The sequence below is a fragment of the Macrobrachium rosenbergii genome, chromosome 42, assembly GCF_040412425.1.
Source record: "Macrobrachium rosenbergii isolate ZJJX-2024 chromosome 42, ASM4041242v1, whole genome shotgun sequence".
In the NCBI taxonomy this organism is placed as follows: Eukaryota; Metazoa; Arthropoda; class Malacostraca; order Decapoda; family Palaemonidae; genus Macrobrachium; species Macrobrachium rosenbergii.
The window spans coordinates 131,465-150,593 of record NC_089782.1 but is presented as its reverse complement, the minus strand read 5'-3'; the positions used below and the strand labels follow the sequence as shown (position 1 = coordinate 150,593).

The 19,129-nt window shown below is 41.5% G+C and overlaps 1 protein-coding gene across 1 annotated transcript in view; it reads left to right on the top strand.

The window, feature by feature from the left end:
- Nucleotides 1–3,793: 3,793 nt before the first annotated feature.
- The window catches only part of LOC136827867 (uncharacterized), a 76,397-nt gene continuing 61,061 nt past the window's right edge, over nucleotides 3,794–19,129 (top strand). The window contains 1 exon segment of the mRNA XM_067085327.1: nucleotides 3,794–3,952. The gene's annotated coding sequence lies outside the window, so the exon portion shown is untranslated.

The following is a 19,129-nucleotide window of genomic DNA, read 5'->3' as shown; positions in this document are numbered from 1 at the left end:
TTTGTGGTTTTGAATTCCGCCACATAATATTTGCCGCTGAACGTGGGGCAGCTGGTGGTGCAGCTGCAATTGAGATTAGTGGCTAGTAGTGTGACTGGAGGAATGGAAGAGGAACTGGTGAGGTTGAGAGAGGAGTTGCGGCTGGCAAGAGAGGAGAATGGGAGGCTGAGGGGTGAGAATGAGGAGTTGAGGAGTCAGTTGGAGGAGATGGGGGGAATGCTAAGGAGTGCAAAAGAAGAAATGAAAGGGGAGATGAAAGTCAGAAGAGAGAATGGAAGAGAGGATGGATAAAAAGTTAGAGGGAATGATGAAAAGTGTGGAAGAAATGATGAAAGGTATGTTCAAGGGTGTTTTTGGAGAAGGGGCTGTTGGAGGCAGGTCCTCTGGAACGTGTGAAGGGGCAAGAGAGAAAGAAAAGGAGGAAGAAGTGAATGAAAGCGTGAGTGATGAAAGTGATGTGGAAATAGGAAGTAAGAAACGAGAGAATGAAAGGCAGGGTAAGGAAAAGGGGAATGAAAAGCAAGGGAAGGAACAGAGGGAAGGTAAGGATAAGTCAGGGGAAGAAAAAGGGAAGAAGGGAAAGGGAAAGGAAACTGGTAAGAAGGGTAAGGAAGTGGGAAAGGCAGGAAAGAAGGGAGAGGGTGAAGGCAGTAGTGATAGTGAGGTGGATAGAGGTGAGTGGATAAAAGTGGATAAAAAGAAGGGGAAGAAGAGTGTAATGAGTAAAATGAATGTAAGTGCGGAAGTGGACTCTTTGTATTCGGAAGAGGGTATGAAAGGACAGAGTGAAAGTAGCGAAAGTGAGAGTGAAAGTGAGAAAGAAGTGAGAAAGGCTATGTATGTGAGGGAGGTACCCCGGTGTGAAAGGTATAATGAGTATGGAAGTAGGGATGTGCATGATTTCTTTAGGGAGTATGAAAGGTTTTGTCAGGATAAGTATGGGGAAAGTAAGAGAGTGTGGGCACGAGAATTAGGAGAATATTTGACTGGGTTTTTGCTTGATATGTATAGGGTTATTATGAGTGTGGGAGATGTTGAGTATGACAAGGTGAAATCTAGACTAGTTGAGCAAGCGAGGCGTATGAAAGCGAGTGTTAAGTATAAGAGGACGAATGGATTTGATGAGGCAAGAATGAAAGCTGGGGAAACCTTGTCACTGTATCCTTGTAGGCTGGAGACGTTGGCAAGGAAGAAGTTTGGGGATGATGGGATAGATGAATGTAAGGAGTTATAGCCGATTCACTTAAGGTAGACTTGAGCCTATGAGACGTTTGTTTGGCGGCCTCTGATTGGCTGGTACTGGGAGGTAAGCAGCTCGCTTACTGTTTCATTTTAATGTCTGTAGGGGAGAAAACTTGAAATATTTTATATTTCTTCATTTATCTCACAGGGTTTTACACAAGATAGGAAAGTTTTGGTCATACCAGATAGAGATTCGGTATTAATTGTACAACTAAACCGTGATTTCTGAAATCAGTAAGATAAAACACAAAGGAATTACAACGAGTAAAAGTGAAGAGAGAAGCATTTCATTCTTTATACCTGTTTTTACATATCGTCAAATTTTGCATCATTCGTGCGATCAAGATAAAATAAAACTTGTGTTTTCATACAATAAATTCACCCTGAATACGCTGGTGCTTTCAGATTTTAGATGCGTGTGATATGTGAAGAGAAAATGAAGAATATGTCGTATTATGTTGCATCCGACATAGTTGACTCAGTTTTGAATAGTGCCGAGAGAGGTGGTCTGCAGACTGAGAGATTTTGAGGCATCGTTGACAGTTGCCAATTAGTGATAAGAAGTTTGCAGTTTCGACAATATTTACCGTATTATTATGTCATTAAATTTCCTGTAAATAAATGTATAGAATTCCCATTATGACTGTTGAACACACTGACTCCAATATGGGATAACTGTGTGTCTGAACATATCTGAAATGTGTGGGTCCTCCATGTTGCAACACCCCTGCATCACTATATAGCGCATGTAGGATAATGAGAGGATCAGAATTGGTTTTTATAGAGTATTATATATTTAAGAAAAAGAAGAAATTCATACTGATGTATTATGTCATAAAACAAAATAAAATCATATACAGTATAGTGAAAATGAGTGATTGACAGTGTCATTATGATATCTATATGAACAGAAAAGAAAAAGAAAATCGGGTTTGATATTTTGAGTTGATGAACCATTATTTAAAGAAAATTTAATGGAAAATCAGTAAGATAGTCATGTGATAGACGAGTGATTGAAACAAATGAACGTTGCAAGAATTAAAGGTCAATGATCCATGGGATTTTCATTTTGAAGAATTATCAGATATGGGAATAGTCCAATCATACGGACATAGATTATGATTGTGGATGAAAGTGTTGACATTGGTAATAGTGAAGAAGATAGCGTGAATCTGAGAGAGAATGGATAATGAAGATAATGAGTTTGAATGTTGAAGAAGAGAGAATGATTCTGACAGAATGATTGTGCCCTGCAAACGCGATCTGGACGCTCTTGTGAGCATCCAACGACGGCCAAAGGTGATTTGAAAGAGGTGTGAAAGGTGTTGGTTGGGAAATGCTGAAAAAGGGGGATGAATTATAGAGGGATGAATAAATTTGTTTTATTTACATTTCCCAACGTTTTTCTAAAAGAGAGAGAGAGCGAGCGAGTGTAATGGTCGTTGGTGAGTGCTTCGGTTGTTGGAAGAGGGATGAGGTTTTAGTTTGTTTGGCGCTGTCTGTCTGTGGAATATCCGAAGGATTTTATCGGTTTTGGAGTGAGTCTTGAGTCAGAGCTAGTGCTGGTCTGTCGTTTGGTCTTGGACAGTTTTTTGTGTGTGTTTTATCTTGTTGGTTTTCCTTGTTAATGTACTGTTTTGTTGTGTATATAGTTCTATCTTCTTTTTTTATGTTTCCTTGTTTTGTTTGTGTGGTTTTGGGTGCTGTGTTAAAAATATTGGAAGTTTTCTCCATCTTCCAGCAACCGAGGATCAGGGTGAGTGTTGTGTACTCTTTTTTGTGGTTTTCAATTCCGCCACAATGAGTGACCTGAGGTCGATAATAATTAACAATAATATACAGCGAACGAGTACACTTTACAATGTAAAAATAGACAGAACTCAAAATGGATATAATCTTGATGCCTGTGAACGAAGAAATACAAGATACACAATTGATAACAGGTGAACACGTATACACAGTTTAAATGATTGAATTCGTGTGACCTGGCACGTTAGGCATGACCAATTGTATAGGCGAAGAAAATGGGACGTCACCACAGAAAACTTGCTCAGCGGAGACTTTACAGCAGGGCCACTTTATGATACCATTCACTACAGTCACATTACATCCAGTCTTTATGTCTCCCTCTGTCGGATTGGCAAGAGGAACAAAATAGTTTAAACAGCGTTCTTCTACTGGGCTTAAAGCATTGTCACGAACAATCGTGTTTTCTACTGATTTTTTTGTTCAAAGAAGAGAAGGTTTCATAATATGTGGAAGTCAGCAAAAGTGTTTTAGATGTGTATACCGCCGAGCACCGCCGCTCAGTCCTTATAGTAGTAAATATGTATTCTGGTGATTCGTGATAAAAGATGAAAAAACGTGCTCACCTGAGTCCTAATGGTTTGGTGCCAATATTTGCGACACCCAGGTTAGCATTGTCAAAATCTCTCGCACCAGTATTATTGGGATGAAATTAATAGTCTTGTTAATAGATGGCGACACTTACGCACGCTAGAGGGAGGAGCTTAGGAAGTGATACATGAATAGATTGCGAAAATAAATCTTGGGCGCTAGTGAATTAAGGAGTGTTTTTCAGTATTTTAGATTTTTATTGTTCGCACAGCACTCTCTGCCTCTTCTCTTGGTCTTGGCGTAAATGCTGCTGCTCTCCCCGAGTAAACTTCGTTGAAGCGAGTGGACGCGTTTCGTGCTGCCAAGCTTAATAGTAAGTGAAGCTGCTAACATACATGTAAGAAGTCATTCAGTTTTGAGTGAAGAATAGTTTATACGCGAAGGTTTCAATTTTATGTCCATTTTATGTGGTTGTTTTCACTTGTGGCGAATATACTGAACACGTGTTACTCGATCGACAGACGAGGCACAGGTAGGACTAGCCTGGCTAGAATTCGGGTCATCTTACCCATGGCCCATGGGAGTGTGAAGGCTTCCCCACACCGCTAGATGTGCCGGCATTAATACAGAAGTGGTGGCCGTGCACATTTCTTTGTGTATTGGTCACGAAGCAGCCTACTAGCAAAATTATTGTGTGCGTAGGCAGAGGCTGTGCCCACACTACGCATCGTGGCCAGACAGGCCCAACGTAGGACGTCGAGTAGTGCGGAATTTCGCACCAGAAGATGATCCACAAATGAAGCTTTACTGTAATGAGCGGATGCAGAGGAGGGAGGGAGGGACGGGAGGGAGGGAGGTGGGTAGGCGTGACAGACCCAAACCTTTCCGGAATACCGTGTCCTGACCTAACCAGACCTTCCCTTCCTAAGAGAACTAGGGAGAAGATGTGAGTTTGACCTGTTGCTAGGGGACGGATTCTGACAGAATGATTGGACCCCCAAAGTAACACTGAATATCCCTGCCTCCCTACTCTGCATACTACCCAGCTTCAGAATGTAAGTGTTTTTGGGTAAATGGGTTCAAAACTAACTTGGGTGGTCTAGGGGGCAAACCCTCCTGGCCAGGTTAGGTCACGGCATCCAAGGTTTTGTTAGGTACATGTAGCCTAAGTCTAGATAGGTCATACTCTTACAGAATGCCTAGTTTTGCAGTGGACATTAGGGGGAGGTCGTTAGTTTGTTTACAAGCTGTCTGTCTAAAGAAATCCATGAAAAGTGTTTTTCGGTTTTGGGGTGAGTCTTGACATTCAATAAATGATTCTGCAAGATCAATAGATGGGTCTTGGACCTTGTTTTTGTGTAGATCTAAGTAGTTAGTTTTCCTTGTTAGTGTACTGTTCTTCCAACTTTACTTTTCTATCTTCTTTTTTTGTTTCCTTGTTTTGTTTTATGGTTTTTGCTGCTGAATGTAATTAACCGTGGATTAAACTCCATCTTCCAACAACCTAAGGATCAAGAGGTGAGTGTTGTGTACTGTTTTTGAATGGTTTTCATATCCCGCCAGCAAGTGCAATAACCTGTTAACGGTCGATAATAATTAACAATAAATACAGCGAGGGACATTCCATTTTGATGTACAAAATAAAATGAACTCAAAATGGATATAATCACAAAAGTGAAGAAAACAAGTTACACGAGGTGAAAACAGGTGAACACGTATACACAGTTTAGAATGATTGAATTCGTGTGTGTTTTGACGTTAGAGAATGACCACAAAGGTATAGAGGTGAAGAAAATGGGACGTCACCACAGAAAGCTTGCTGACCGGAGACTTTACAAGCAGCTGGCCCCTTTCTTATAGATACCATTCAGCTACAGTGATCCATTACATCCAGTCTTTATGTTCCCTTACCTACTTAAGAATTGGCAATTTTGAGTGAACAAAATGTTTAAACAGCGTTCTTCTACTGGGCTTAAGAAGCATTGTCACGAACATAATCGTGTTTTTACTGATTTTTTGTTCAAAGAATACATTTGGGTTTAAATAATGTTTGGACACGTTGGCCCAGGCTTGTATACCGCCGAGCACCGCCGCTCAAATCTAATTTGTAAAGAATGTAGGTCCTGATTCGTATAAAAGATGAAAAAACCAAACTTAGGTGACGTGCCCTGACCTGGCTTTTGGTGGCTTTGTCTCCCCCCGACCCCCAAAAGGTTGGTTGTCAAAATTTCTCGTGGCACCAGTTTGAACATGTGGGATGAAAGTTAAGTTGTCTTGACTTAGTGAGATGTCTTCCACTTACCAATACAAACAATTAAGTAATAAAGCCTGTGCACTTAGTGATACATAACACTAGAACGGCCAAAATAAATCTTTTGATGAATTCTGAGTGTTTTTCATGATATTTAGATTTTAAATGTTACACCTATTAAACTATGTGACTTTTATTCTGTCATGAACATTACCTTTGGCCAAAATTTCAGCTGAAACACTTCTAGTTTTAGAGATAAACGTCGTTGCAGGCGAGTGGACGCGTTTCGTGCTGCCAAGCTCATAATAGTAAGTGAAGGCTAACAGGTTGTAACAGGTTTTGTCATTAGTTTTGAGTGAAGAATAGTTTGATAGGCAATAATTTCAATTTTATTCCATTTTTATAGGTTGTTTTGATCACATTGTGGCGAATGCATGAAACTGAAGCAAGACTGAAGTTCAACACTCAAGATTGGAAGACAAGCACAGGCAAGAAGAGATATATCAACTAATTGGAATTATGTATTCAGAGGTTTCATCTTGCCAATGGACAACCAGTTGATCAAATATGGTAAAAAAGCTTCCATAAAACATTTCTAGATGTGCCGGCAGATATAAAGAACTATTGGTGGTTTATTAGATTTGATATTGTGACAAGATCTGGTTGACTTCTGATAAGTTTGCATTATTCTCAAGTTTGGAAAGATTCATTGAAAATTGCAAAGCAAATTATATGCCAAATGCAATATCGCATAGATGAACAGGCTTTTTCCAACTAGGACGTCAGAGTGCCCATTTCTCAATACAGAAGATAAACCAGACAAATTTGAAGCTTTAACTTTTGAGCGGATGCAGATTCTTCATCCAAGTATTTAGTAAATGGGTTTCCTTATTTGGGAAAAGATGCGTCAGACCATCAAATCGGAATATCGGAGTTGTTCTTCAGCTGATGGATCCTTCCCTTCCTAAAACTATGGGCGCAGACTTTTTTTTCACCAAGGGGTCAAATTAGCAGAACAACTGGAGAAAAAGAAAACACTATAATAGGCCCTGCCTCCCTACTCTGCAGAAATCCTCCAGAAATAAAAATGTAAGCACCATTTTTCAACTAAAATACTGAAAAATAACAATATGACACTTACAGTGGTCAAGGAAAAACAAACCCTTCTGGCACAGTTCACAAAATGGTCACGGCATCCAAGGTTTTGATTCTGTAACATATTACAATAAGTCTAAATATGGTGTTGACATCATTGACCAAATGGCAAGATTTACTCCAGTGGAAATTAGGGGCTGGCCTCTGCAAACACAACGCTTGATCTTGCTAAATAAATCCACACAAAGTTTTAACTGGTAATTTTGTTGACATTCGATAATTTATTCTGCAGATGGCCACAAGAGCTGGGATGAAGGGACACTTGTTGAAGAGTTGGTAATTCTGAAGACACCAGTAATGCTGCATCTTCACCTAAAACCATTTCAATGGTGCAAAATAAACTTTTTCAAAACCGCAGAGTTGACAAACAAAATTTATCTTCAACGTTTTTTTGCTGTATGAATGCAACAATTAGAACTGAAATAATTTGTAAGAAATGTTAAAATGTATAACATTATAATAAACATTAGGTTTTTTCCAAAACATTACAATCTTCAACAGGGTAGCTATTACAATTACACATACTTTTTTTTATTAAAACTTATTTCTTTCTTAGTCAAATAACAATGTTAACGTAGATTTTTGTAAGAACTACAAACTTGTTTCATTTTTTTGGGTGCATATTTATATAGTTAAAAAAATAAAAAGAACGCTGTATATTTTATTATTATTTTCCTTTGTTAATTATAAATGTATAAACTTTGATTAAACATTACATATGAAAACAAATTTGTGCTAATTTATGTTGAAACATTGATCGATCATAATTTTTAACAATGGGAGAATGGAAGTAAGATGGATGAGGTCATTTTTGATACCAATTCTCTGAAGGAGGTTAGCCTGCTGACCTGCCACTAGTGTTAATACAACAGCCATAACCAACATGTACACTGCAAGAAAAGTGAGGATACAGTTTTTTTAAATCTTCGGACATATAGTGCTAAATAATGAGACATCTGGCAACTTTAGAAAGGGGAGGAGCTTCTGTCTTATTGGGTTTGTTTTTGCATTTTTGACCTCCTATAACTTTCAATGATATAAAGGTTCTGAAATCATTGATACTTAAATGCAGTAGTAAGCTTTACAGACTAGTTGTAATTTGCAGTGAGTTCTGAGCAAAATAAGCATTTTTCCACATAACCCCACTAACATGGTAGATATGTGTTTCGTATGTTTGGGTCGCGGTTAACTCAGGCTGCGGGTGCCGAGATCCTCCGAACAAGGTAAGTAGTTCCACCCAAACAGCTGACTGACCAACTAACCAAATCTTACGACCTACCCTCAGTCTCTCCCGGGTTCAAGAGTTGCTAACATGGCTGGAGGTCTCCGTGTCGATCCGACCCCAAATGTGGAATTTGGGGCTAAGAATCTAGTGACCGTGGTATGGATTTGGGCATTTTGTGGCCGTAAGTGTGTTCATTGCTGGTTTACCTAATGAAAAGTGGTCTTCGATTTCAGCGGGACTTGTGGCAATTAGTAATAAATTCTACCCTTTAAAGCTTACTAATTAATTAAACGTACATATTTTTTAAATAAACATTTCAACACCCGCAAGAAAATGAGGATAAGTTTTTTAAATCTTCGGACATGAGGTAGTGCTATTTTAAAGTTAATATTTACTATTTTCACGGCAACTTTTAGAAAGGGGAGGAGCTTCTGTCTTATCGGTTTTTGTTTTTTGACCTCCTATAACTTTCAATGATAGGGCACGGTTCTGAAATCATTGATACTTAAATGCAGTAGTATCTTTTTTACAGTATTCGTTCAAGTTGTAATTTGCCACCTGGTGGTGGGTCTGAGCAAAATCGGCAGAAGAAATTTTCCAGCATAACGAAACTGTAACCGTAACCTTGCACATATGAATTTATGACACCACAATGAACGGCATGCTTCCATAATCGGAAACGCGATCTTCCATAATGAAATCAAGAGTTAAATTTGAGCAATGTCCAACGAAAAACTCGGGGAACAATAAAGGAACAAATGCAATGTTATGGTGAGAGAGTGAGTTGCTGTTGTGTAAGCCTAGGCCTATATGTAGAGCTACTCATTTCATTATTTTTTTTTCTTTTAGAGATTGAGCGATACTATATTTGTTTAGTATGTTTTAGCAGTGGAGAGAGAGAGTTGCTGTTGTGTAAGCCTAGGCCTATATGTAGAGCTACTCCTTTCATTATTTTTTTCTCTTAGAGATTGAGCGATACTATATTTGTATAGTATGTTTTAGCAATGGAGAGAGAGAGAGATTATGGCAACATTAAGAAATATCCAGTTCCTCGTGTTTTTCCGCCAAAGTTATCCTGGTACTCTGCACATCATAAAGAATGCTCTTGCAGATTTAAATAGATTGGGTCAACCTGCCCTAGCTGTCACAATATTTATTGCCATTAATTCCAGCTGACCTTTAACACCGTGATATACAAATATGAATCTGTAAAAATTAAAGAAATTATCATTACCTCTTATGATGATGCAATAATAAGCCTGTTCATAATGGAAAACGAGTAAATATTGCCGTTCTGATAAACAGTACTACACCGAGATATCCACACACTATCTTTTAGATCTCTATGAACGAAGTCATTGAGAAATTCTGATTACTTCTGACATGCATGGTGTTTTTAAGTATGTGAACGTTTGTGTTTTGCAGATTTAACATTATATGATATAATTTGCATTGTATTTTCATATTGTAGAATAAATTTACCGAGATTATGTGTTTTCTGTAAAAAAAAAAAAATTCGATGAACGAAATCTAATGAAAACTATCCTCACTTTTCTTGCCGAGTGTACATTAATGAATTTACCTTATTATAGGGAGGTGTCATGTTCATTTTCAGGAGAGGGAACTGGAGGTGGGTATAAGGAGGCGACGGCCCTTATAAACACGGTGAAACGAGTTTCAGGTACCAGGTGCTTTCATCTGAAGAAGTGATAGGCTAGTTACTTATTGAATGATGCTTCCCTTATGCTGTATTTGGGAACATCAGCCCTAGCACCCCTCCAGGCACACTTGATGTGGGTTTATGCCCCAGTTTCAGGGTCCACAGTTTCATGAGTGTAACCCTCTAGGTTTGATTGGGTGTACAACGGTAAACAATCACTAATAATTTTTGTGGGTAGTTTGCCTATCCAAGGGATGCCCCTGTAGCTTATTAACAATGACTCCAAATGAAAAGTTGCATAGAATAAAATTTGTTCAGTGGGCCCGGTTCTACCCAAAAAGTAACTTACTTGACCAGTTTGCGTGATTTTCCTGAACGACAATTTTTTTTCAGCGGAGCGTAACTTTTTCTAAGTACCAAGTTGACGTGAACGGTGTCACGGAGCACCGCTCTCCCTTAGTTCTTCAGATGGCCGAAGTGCGGTGCTTCTCTCAACCCGAAGTTCCTAAGACTGCCGCTGCATGGCGCCCCAGCCGTACCGCGGGAAATTTAATTCCGTCTAATCGTATCCCAGGCTGACCCAGGTCGTGCCCAAGGGCTTACGGATTAAATACTTTGAACCAATCATAATGTGTTCTATTGATATGATTCATAGGCCTAGGCCAACACCAGAACCACGCTTTCTTTCTTTCTCGAACTACTGCAATGGAAAGTCACGATTTAATTTTGTTCCCAAAGGTCGACTCCGTCAAAGTTTTCAATTCCATCACGGACCTCTACATTGGCCAAGTCCTCACATTCATTTGGAACACGGAGGAATTCACAAAGTGGCTGTACCAGGAAGGACTGTTAGGAGACTATTCCGGATTGTGTACTGAATGCAGTCGGAAACCGCGGATTTGTTAAAGATGGTGTCCACCTAGCCACTGGACACCCAGTGTATATGTGGCGGTGCCTGAACCGTCAAAGCAGAAAAAAGGTATCAGTACGGCACGGGTCCATCTTTGAAAAGTCCAGAATGTCTCTGCAGACAATAATTGTGCTTGTGTTTGCCTTCGTGAAGAAAGTTCCACAATATGTGTTGCGAACCTTTGTTGTCCCGCTATCTCTGCACACCACAGGTGACTGGTACAACTTCTGCAGAGACGTTTGCTGCGAAATACTGCTGGCTGATAACAAGAAAATTGGTGGCCCCGGTCATATTGTTGAGATTGACGAGAGTAAATTTGGGAAACGTAAGCACAACCGTGGCCGTAAGGTGGATGGAGCTTGGGTGTTCAGCGGCATTGACCGACAGACGCGTGAAAAGTTTTTCAAAGTGGTTCTGGACCGCTCAGCTGAAACTCTGCTCCCGATGTTGTTGGACATCGTGCTTCCAGAAACCACAATCTTATCGGATTGCTGGAAGGCGTACAGCAAGGTCCAGGACCATTTTTTCATGCACAGCACTGTGAACCACAGTGTCAACTTTGTAAGTCCTGACGACCCAAGTTTGCACACGAACACCATAGAGTCGCAGTGGCGCGTTCTCAAACGGAGCGCGCTACCGAGACACGGTACGTAGAAACCACTTTACCAAAGTTACTTTTCTATGTACTGCGTCCAGAAGCGATACCTAGAAGGTGTTCCGTGTCCATTTCGGGCCTTTGTGGATTTAGTTAAGTGCGTCTATCTGCTCAAGAGCCGCCCGACATCCCCTACCTCTGATTTACTTTTCCAGCCATCTGCAATAAGACCCGGACCGAGCAATTCCCACTCACCTGTTCGGCAGCCAGCAGTTGCAAAGAAGCCAAGGACAGTAGGACCTGCGGAGCCGATACTGTTACCTACATGGTCAGACAGCAGCGACTTTGAATAAGGTAAGCACAGCATTCACCCGCCTTTTTACTTTTGTTTTGCTGCTAAGTTAGGTAGGGTTTTGGAACTGACCCTAGTGTGCAGTTGTTTTTTGTAACCTGTGGCTACAGTGAATACAGATATTACAATTTGCCAGAACATACGTGCCTGCCAAGAATCGTTAAAAATGCGGATAAGGCACGCAGCACCGTTCCACCACCCCCATCTGAGACCAGATATGTTAAAAAAATCACCGTTACAAAATTTACGCCCGTTCTAATGTAGGTAGGGAGGTAGGGAATAGCCTAACCAAGGTTTCTTATGTAGGCTACAGGTAGCCTAGGCTAGCGTTTTCCGTCCGCCCTGATGTAGGTAGGGTCAGCCTCACACATGCAGTGTAGCGGGTCAGCCTCGTACGTAGATTAGCAGGTCAGCATCACGTATGTACTTTGGCGGGTCAGCCTTACGGTAGTAGCCAAGCGGGACAACCTTTTGTATGCAGACTAGCGGGTCAGAAAATAGTTTAGCGGGTCAGCCTTATGTTTGTAGCCTAGCGGGACAACCTTTTGTATGCAGATTAGCGGGTCAACCTTATGTTTGTTGCATAGCGGGACAAACGTTTGTATGCAGACTAGCGGGTCAACCTTATGTTTGTTGCATAGCTGGACAAACATTTGTATGCAGACTAGCGGGTCAGAAACTAGCGAATTTTTTACGTTATGGCCACCACAAATCCCAGCTTTTGCGTCTCCCCACCCAAAACCCCGGTTCCCAACACGGTCCCCCTTACCATTTTATTAACTTCTCTGGTGCTTTCCCTTTGGGAAACACCACCAAAAACACGCTTTTCATTACTGCCATGAAGCAAAACGGGAGCTATTTAAAAAGGGAGCTTTTTCTACAGCGATTTTTTGGCGCCAAAAGTAGGGTCCCGCGGACTTTCAGCGGCTCCATTTTTGTTTGTTCCTACACCATATACAAACCATCTGTCCTTTACATTAGGAGTCACAGCAAAGCTGGAAACGGCTGTTTTAAAACTCTTGAACAAGGTGGTTAGGCAGTAACTACCGTCCAGTAGGCGGGAGTCCTGCATGCCCAGGTGTAAACATTCCAATTTGCTTTTGGCTTTCATGGTGTGCAGACGTGTTTTTGGAGCTCTCTGTCTGATTGTCGTTAAGCTCTTCTTTCCCGGTGGGATCTTTTGTGTTGTTTTTGTGTATATATTGTTTGATATTTAATATACCAACCCACTATTTGTTCCTACATGATATACAAACCATTGGTCCTTTACATTAGGAATTACTTACAGTAAAGCTGGAAACGGCTGTTGAACTTTTAACTGTTAGGCAGGAGTCCCATCTGCCCAGATGTAGACATTCCAATCTGCTTTCGGCCGTCATGCGATGCAGATGTGTTCCTTCGCTCTCTGCCCTGATTTCCGTTGGGTTGTTTTTTCCCGGTAGGATCATTCCTTCTTTGTTGTGTTTGTTTATATGTGTGTTTGTGTTATGTAAGTTATGCAAACCCATGAATCAGACAAGCTTGTGTGAAAGGCTGCCTACCCCCAGCATGTGTGTCCAGGGGTTGGTGGCAAGAGAGATGCAAGAGCTTCTGCTCTTATGCTGATGTTGATCCATATGCCCTCATGCGGGTGTATGTGTTCTAGGACTACTTGTGCTGAGTGTTGTTCCTTGTCGGCTGATCAGTGGGTGAAGTTTGAAGGGAGGAAACGGTATCACAGGAAGGCAGCCAGGGCGTCGTCTGACAGTTGCACGCCCCCGTTTCTCTCTCCGGGCAAGCTTCCCTTCTGGCCGTCTCTCCTATGAGAGAGAACTCTCCTTCGTCTTCGCTTGCTTCGTTGAGCGTGGAACAACGGGGAAGTGGACAATCAGGACGACCTTCTCTTGGGGGCTTCTCGCTCCCGGGAGGAGATTTGTTCCGACACGACATGCAAACCATCAGTCCTTTACATTAGGAATTACTTTCAGTGTAGTCTGGAAACGGCCGTTAAACTCTTGAGCAAGGTGGTTAGGCAGCAACTACCGCCAGGTAGGCGGGAATACCCACCTGCCCTGATGTAAACATACCGGTTTGCTCTCGGCCGTCATGCGTTGCAGACGTGCTTTCGGTTCTCTCTGCCTGACTGTCGTTAAGCTCTTATTATTCCGGTGGGATCTTAACCCTTAAACGCCTACTGGACGTATCATACGTCGACTAAAATTGTCTGTTGGGTGCCAAGTGGACGTACCGTATGTCGACTACAAAAAATTTCAACTTTAGGTCAACTTTGACTCGACCGAAATGGTTGAAAAACGCAATTGTAAGCTAAAACTCTTACATTCTAGTAATAGTCAATCATGTACCTTCATTTTGCAACAAATTGGAAGTCTCTAGCACAATATTTCGAATTACGGTGAGTTTTTGAAAAAACTTTTTCTTACGCCCGCTGGTAACTCGGCCGAAAAATTTCGGAAATTCTTTTCGTCATTTTGTTGTAATTTTTGCACTGTTCTATATTAGCCGTTACATAAAGTCTTATATATGAAAATGTGCGCAATTTCATGTACAATACAACAGAAAATAACTCATGGTTGTAGCTTTATCAGTTTTGAAATATTTTCATATAAATCACGATAACTGCCAAAATTTCAAGCTTCGTCAACTTTGACTCAACCGAAATGGTTCAAAAAACGCAATTGTAAGCTAAAACTCTTACATTCTAGTAATATTCAATCATTTACCTTCATTTTGCAACCAATTGGAAGTCTCTAGCACAATATTTCGATTTATGGTGAATTTTTGAAAAAAACTTTTTCCTTACGTCCGCGCCAGAAATTCTTTTGTCACGTTGTCGTAATGTTTGCACTGTTTTATATTAGTCGTTACATAAAGTTTGATATATGGAAATGTGCGCAATTTCATGTAGAATACAACAGAAAATAACTCATGGTTGTAGCTTTTATCAGTTTTGAAATATTTTCATATAAATCACGATAACTACCAAAATTTCAAGTTTCGGTCAACTTTAGCTCGACCGAAATGGTAAAAAAATGCAATTATAAGCTAAAACTCTTACATTCTAGTAATATTCAATCATGTACCTTCATTTTGCAACAAACTGGAAGTCTCTAGCACAATATTTCGATTTATCGTGAATTTCTGAAAAAAAAAAAAACTTTTTCCTTAAGTCTGCTGCTGGTAACTCTGCCGAACATCTCGAAATTCTTTCGTCATGTTGTCATAATGTTTGCATCGTTTACATGAGTCGTTACATAAACTTTTATATATGAAAATGTGCGCAATTTCATGTAGAATACAACAGAAGATAGCTCATGGTTGTAGCTTTTATCAGTTTTGAAATATTTTCACATAAATCACGATAACTGCCAAAATTTCAACCTTCAGGTCAACTTTAACTCGACGAAATGGTAAAAAAACGCAATTGTAAGCTAAAACTCTTACATTCTAGTAATATTCAATCGTTTACCTTCATTTTGCAATAAATTGGAAGTCTTTAGCACAATATTTCGATTTATCGTGAATTTTTAAAAAAAAACATTTTCCTTACGTCTGCGTGGTAACTCGGCCGAATATCTCAGAAATTCTTTCGTCTCGTTTCGTAATATTTGCACCGTTTTATATTAGTCGTTACATAAAGTTTTATATATGAAAATGTGTGCAATGTCATGTACAATACAACAGAAAATAACTCATGGTTGTAGCTTTTATCAGTTTTGAAATCTTTTCATATAAATCACGATAAATAAAAAAAATTCGACTTTCGGTCAACTTAACTCGACCGAAATGGTCGAAAACTGCAATTGTAAGCTAAAACACTTACAGTCTAGTAATATTCAATCAATTAGCTTCATTTTTCAACAAACGGGAAGTCTCTAGCACAGTATTTCGATTTATGGTGAATTTTTGAAAAAAATTTGTTACGTCCACGCGTTACGAATTCATGCATCATTTTGTGATAATATTTTCTCTGTGTTGCTTTGATCGTTTTACAATTTGTTATACTGTATACCAAAATCATCGCAATTTAGTGTACAATACAACTAAAAAAAATTAACTCATTAGCTTTAACCGTTTTGCTTACAGCGCGATTTGTATACAATTATATAAGTTTTTTTTTCTGTCATATATTCCAATATTTATATATGATAATGATATTTTTTTCATTTCTGATGGTTGCATACTAAACTTCAGGCAATGACAAAAAAAGGAGCCAAAAGTGAACTCTTAATCTTAAAAACTAAGCGTGCTGTGATTTTTTGAAAAAAACATTTTTTCCACTTCGACGCTAACTCACCGAACGCCGCCGGCATACGGGAGACGTTTTTGTAAATAGAGGCTCGGCGTTTAAGGGTTAATGTAATTTTGTGTATGTATACTTGTGTTGGTATCTATTGATACAAACCCACGATTTGTGATAACCTTGCAGAAGCCTTCGTTCCCTGCGCTGTTTCTTGGGTTTGACGGCCAAGAGCATAATTGAGAAGCGTAACTGAGTGGTAATGCTTCTCTTCCAGTAGCCCTTTATGTAGATACTGAAGGCGTTCCCCTGTACGTTCGGAGATATTAGCTTGGGACGTAATATCTTCGCTCCCCTACATTAATGGGGATGTAAAGCCCCATACACACTATACTTCATGTATCAGCCACGTGATGCAGTAGTGGTGTTGAATTAAAATGACTAGCGGCCAAACTGTGTTGCAACACTGGTCACTTGTTCTCGCGCGTGAACTGTTCAGTTGCAGTTCAGCTTTCATACCGCCAGAATGTCTGCCAATGTTGTACTTTGTAGGGTGTAGTTGCTCTGTGCGCTGCAAAAAAGAAACTTTTGAGGAAGAAATGTAGAACCTTCAGCAATTCAATAAAATGTAGAGTGTTCTTCCTTGTCCATTCAAGAGGTTTGGCAGGTATTGGTGAGTGGGCCATCGGCACTGGAGCTTAGTGGACGTCCTCCCACTCTGACTGTCGGTGCAACACTGCGCAGCTACGTGAAATTGGTCTGGCTTGTCAACTCGTTCGTGATGCAGCATCATGTTGAAAAAGTCACTTTTCAACACATCCATTCAACACTGCACGCATCATGATGCATAGTGTGTACGGGTCTTAAGAGTTCACTTCCCTTCTTGGGCTCCACCCTCCGTGTATAGGGCCATCACTATTTCCTTCCTACTTATGCTGAGCATTGCTTTGCCACCTGTGCTTCGAGAACTACAGGGTGGGTGGGAGGTTGCGGGCGTCGTCTGTAAGTTCCACTTCCACGTCACCCGTGGTGGCCTCCCCTCCGCCCTTTTTCTCTTCCCATAGTTTCTTCCTTCTCCCCTTCAGTAGAGATCTCTCTCCTTCACTCTCTTCGCTCGCTCGTCGGGCGTAGACTGCAGGGGTTGGGGGGGCAGGGGCGGTCGGGCGACCTCTTCTAAGAGTACCTCCTCTTGCTGCGTAGGGCAGTTCCCCTTGTAGCGAGAGGAGTCTCCCTCTACTAATCATCTTTGCTTTTTCTTTGTTCCAACACAACATACAAACCCTCGGTCCTTTACATTAGGAATTAGTTCCTCGCTGGGTGAGCGGGTTCCGTTCTCCGCTACCACTCTGTTGGTCGCGAGTTCGAATCTCCGACCAGCCAGTGAAGAACGAGAGGAATTTGTTTCTGGTGATAGAAATTCATTTCTCGCTGTAATGTGGTTCAGATTCCACAATAAGCTGTAGGTCCCGTTGCTAGGTAACCAATTGGTTCCTAGCCACGTAAAAATAAATCTTATCCTTCGGGCCAGCCCTAGGAGAGCTGTTAATCAGCTCAGTGGTCTGGTTAAACTAAGATATACTTAACTTTTTTACATTAGGAATTACTTTCAGGCGTAGGCTGGAAACGGCCGTTAAACTCTTGAGCAAGGTGGTTAAGCAGTAACTACAGCCAGGTAGGCAGGGATACCCCCCTGTCCGGATGTAAACATTCCAGTTTGCTTTCGGCCGTCATGCGTTGATGTGTTTTTGTTCTCTCTGCCTGACTGTCGTTAAGCTCTTATTATCCTGGTGGGATCTTTCTGTGTTATTGTTAATATGTACATGTTTGATATTTATTAATACAAACCCACGATTTGTGATAACCTTGCATAAGCCATCGTTCCCTGCCTGTGTCTTGGGTTTGACGGCCAAGGGTGTAAATGGAGTAGTGTAACCAAGTGGTAATGCTTCTCTTCCAGCAGCCCTTTACGTAAATACTGAAGGCGCCCCTGTACTTTCGGAGGTATAGTTTGGGACGTAATATCTTCACTCCCCTACATTCATCGGGATGTAAGAGTTTGTTCCCTACTTGGGCTTCCACCCTCCGTGTATAAGGGGCATCACTAATTCCTTCCTACTTATGCTGAGTTTCTCGCCGCCTGCGTTTGGAGAATTACGGGCCAGGTGGGAGGTTGCGGGCGTCGTCGATAAGTTCCGCTTCCACGGCGCCCTAGTGGCCTCCCCTCCGTCCTTTTTTTCTCTTCCCGTAGGTTCTTCCTAATTAGTAGATCTCTCTCCTTTGCCCTCTTGCGGGCGAAGTCCAGGGGCGGGGAGCGATCGGGCGACCTCTTGTAGAGTACCTCCCCCTGCTGTGTAGGGCAGTTCCCCTTGTAGCGGGAGGAATCTCCCTCTACTAATCATCTTTGCTTTTCTTTCAGGTTGACAGTGAGCATCCCAGACACAGCAGTAGTTGGCTGGATATATCGAAGGATATCTCGCATGAAGCAGTCCTGACATGCATTCAGTGTTGCTTTGGGATCGACCACAATACCTGGTTAGATGACATATTTCCATGTAGGGATCGTTCTGACTCTTTCCCGCCGATGTGGATCGATCGCTGTCATTGCTGGTCTTCATGTATGCTGTTGCAATGCCTCCTGCGTACCTGTGGTCCATCTGCTCCAGCTGCTCCCTGTGTTATGCGCTTGTCAACTCGACGACAGACTGTGGGCTGCTCTTCCTGGTCTCCTGCTGCTGCTGCCCTGATCGTTCCTGTCGCTGCTGGTGACTTTCAAGTGACATTTCTGTCCGTTGCAGTAGCTCCTGTCTTCCGAACCGCTAACGTAGCTCCTGCATCGGGTGTCCTGATCGTGCCTGCTACTTCTAGTGGTTGTGCCCGGGGCCGCTTCCGTTGTGTTCCTGCCAGCTGCCCTGGAGGTTACGATGTCTGCCATCGTGTAGATGTTGGCGTGAAGGGGAAGGAAGTCGCCTTGTGGAAGTGACGTTCCTGGCCGTTGCAGTAGCTCCTGCCCTCCGAACCTCTGCCGCAGTTCTTGCATCGGCTGTCCTGGCGGTCGTGCCTGGGGCCGCTTCCGTTGTGTTCCTGCCAGCTGCCCCAGGGGTTACGATGTCTGCCATCCTGTAGATGTCGTCGGCGTGTAGATGAATGAAGTCGCCCTGTTGAGGT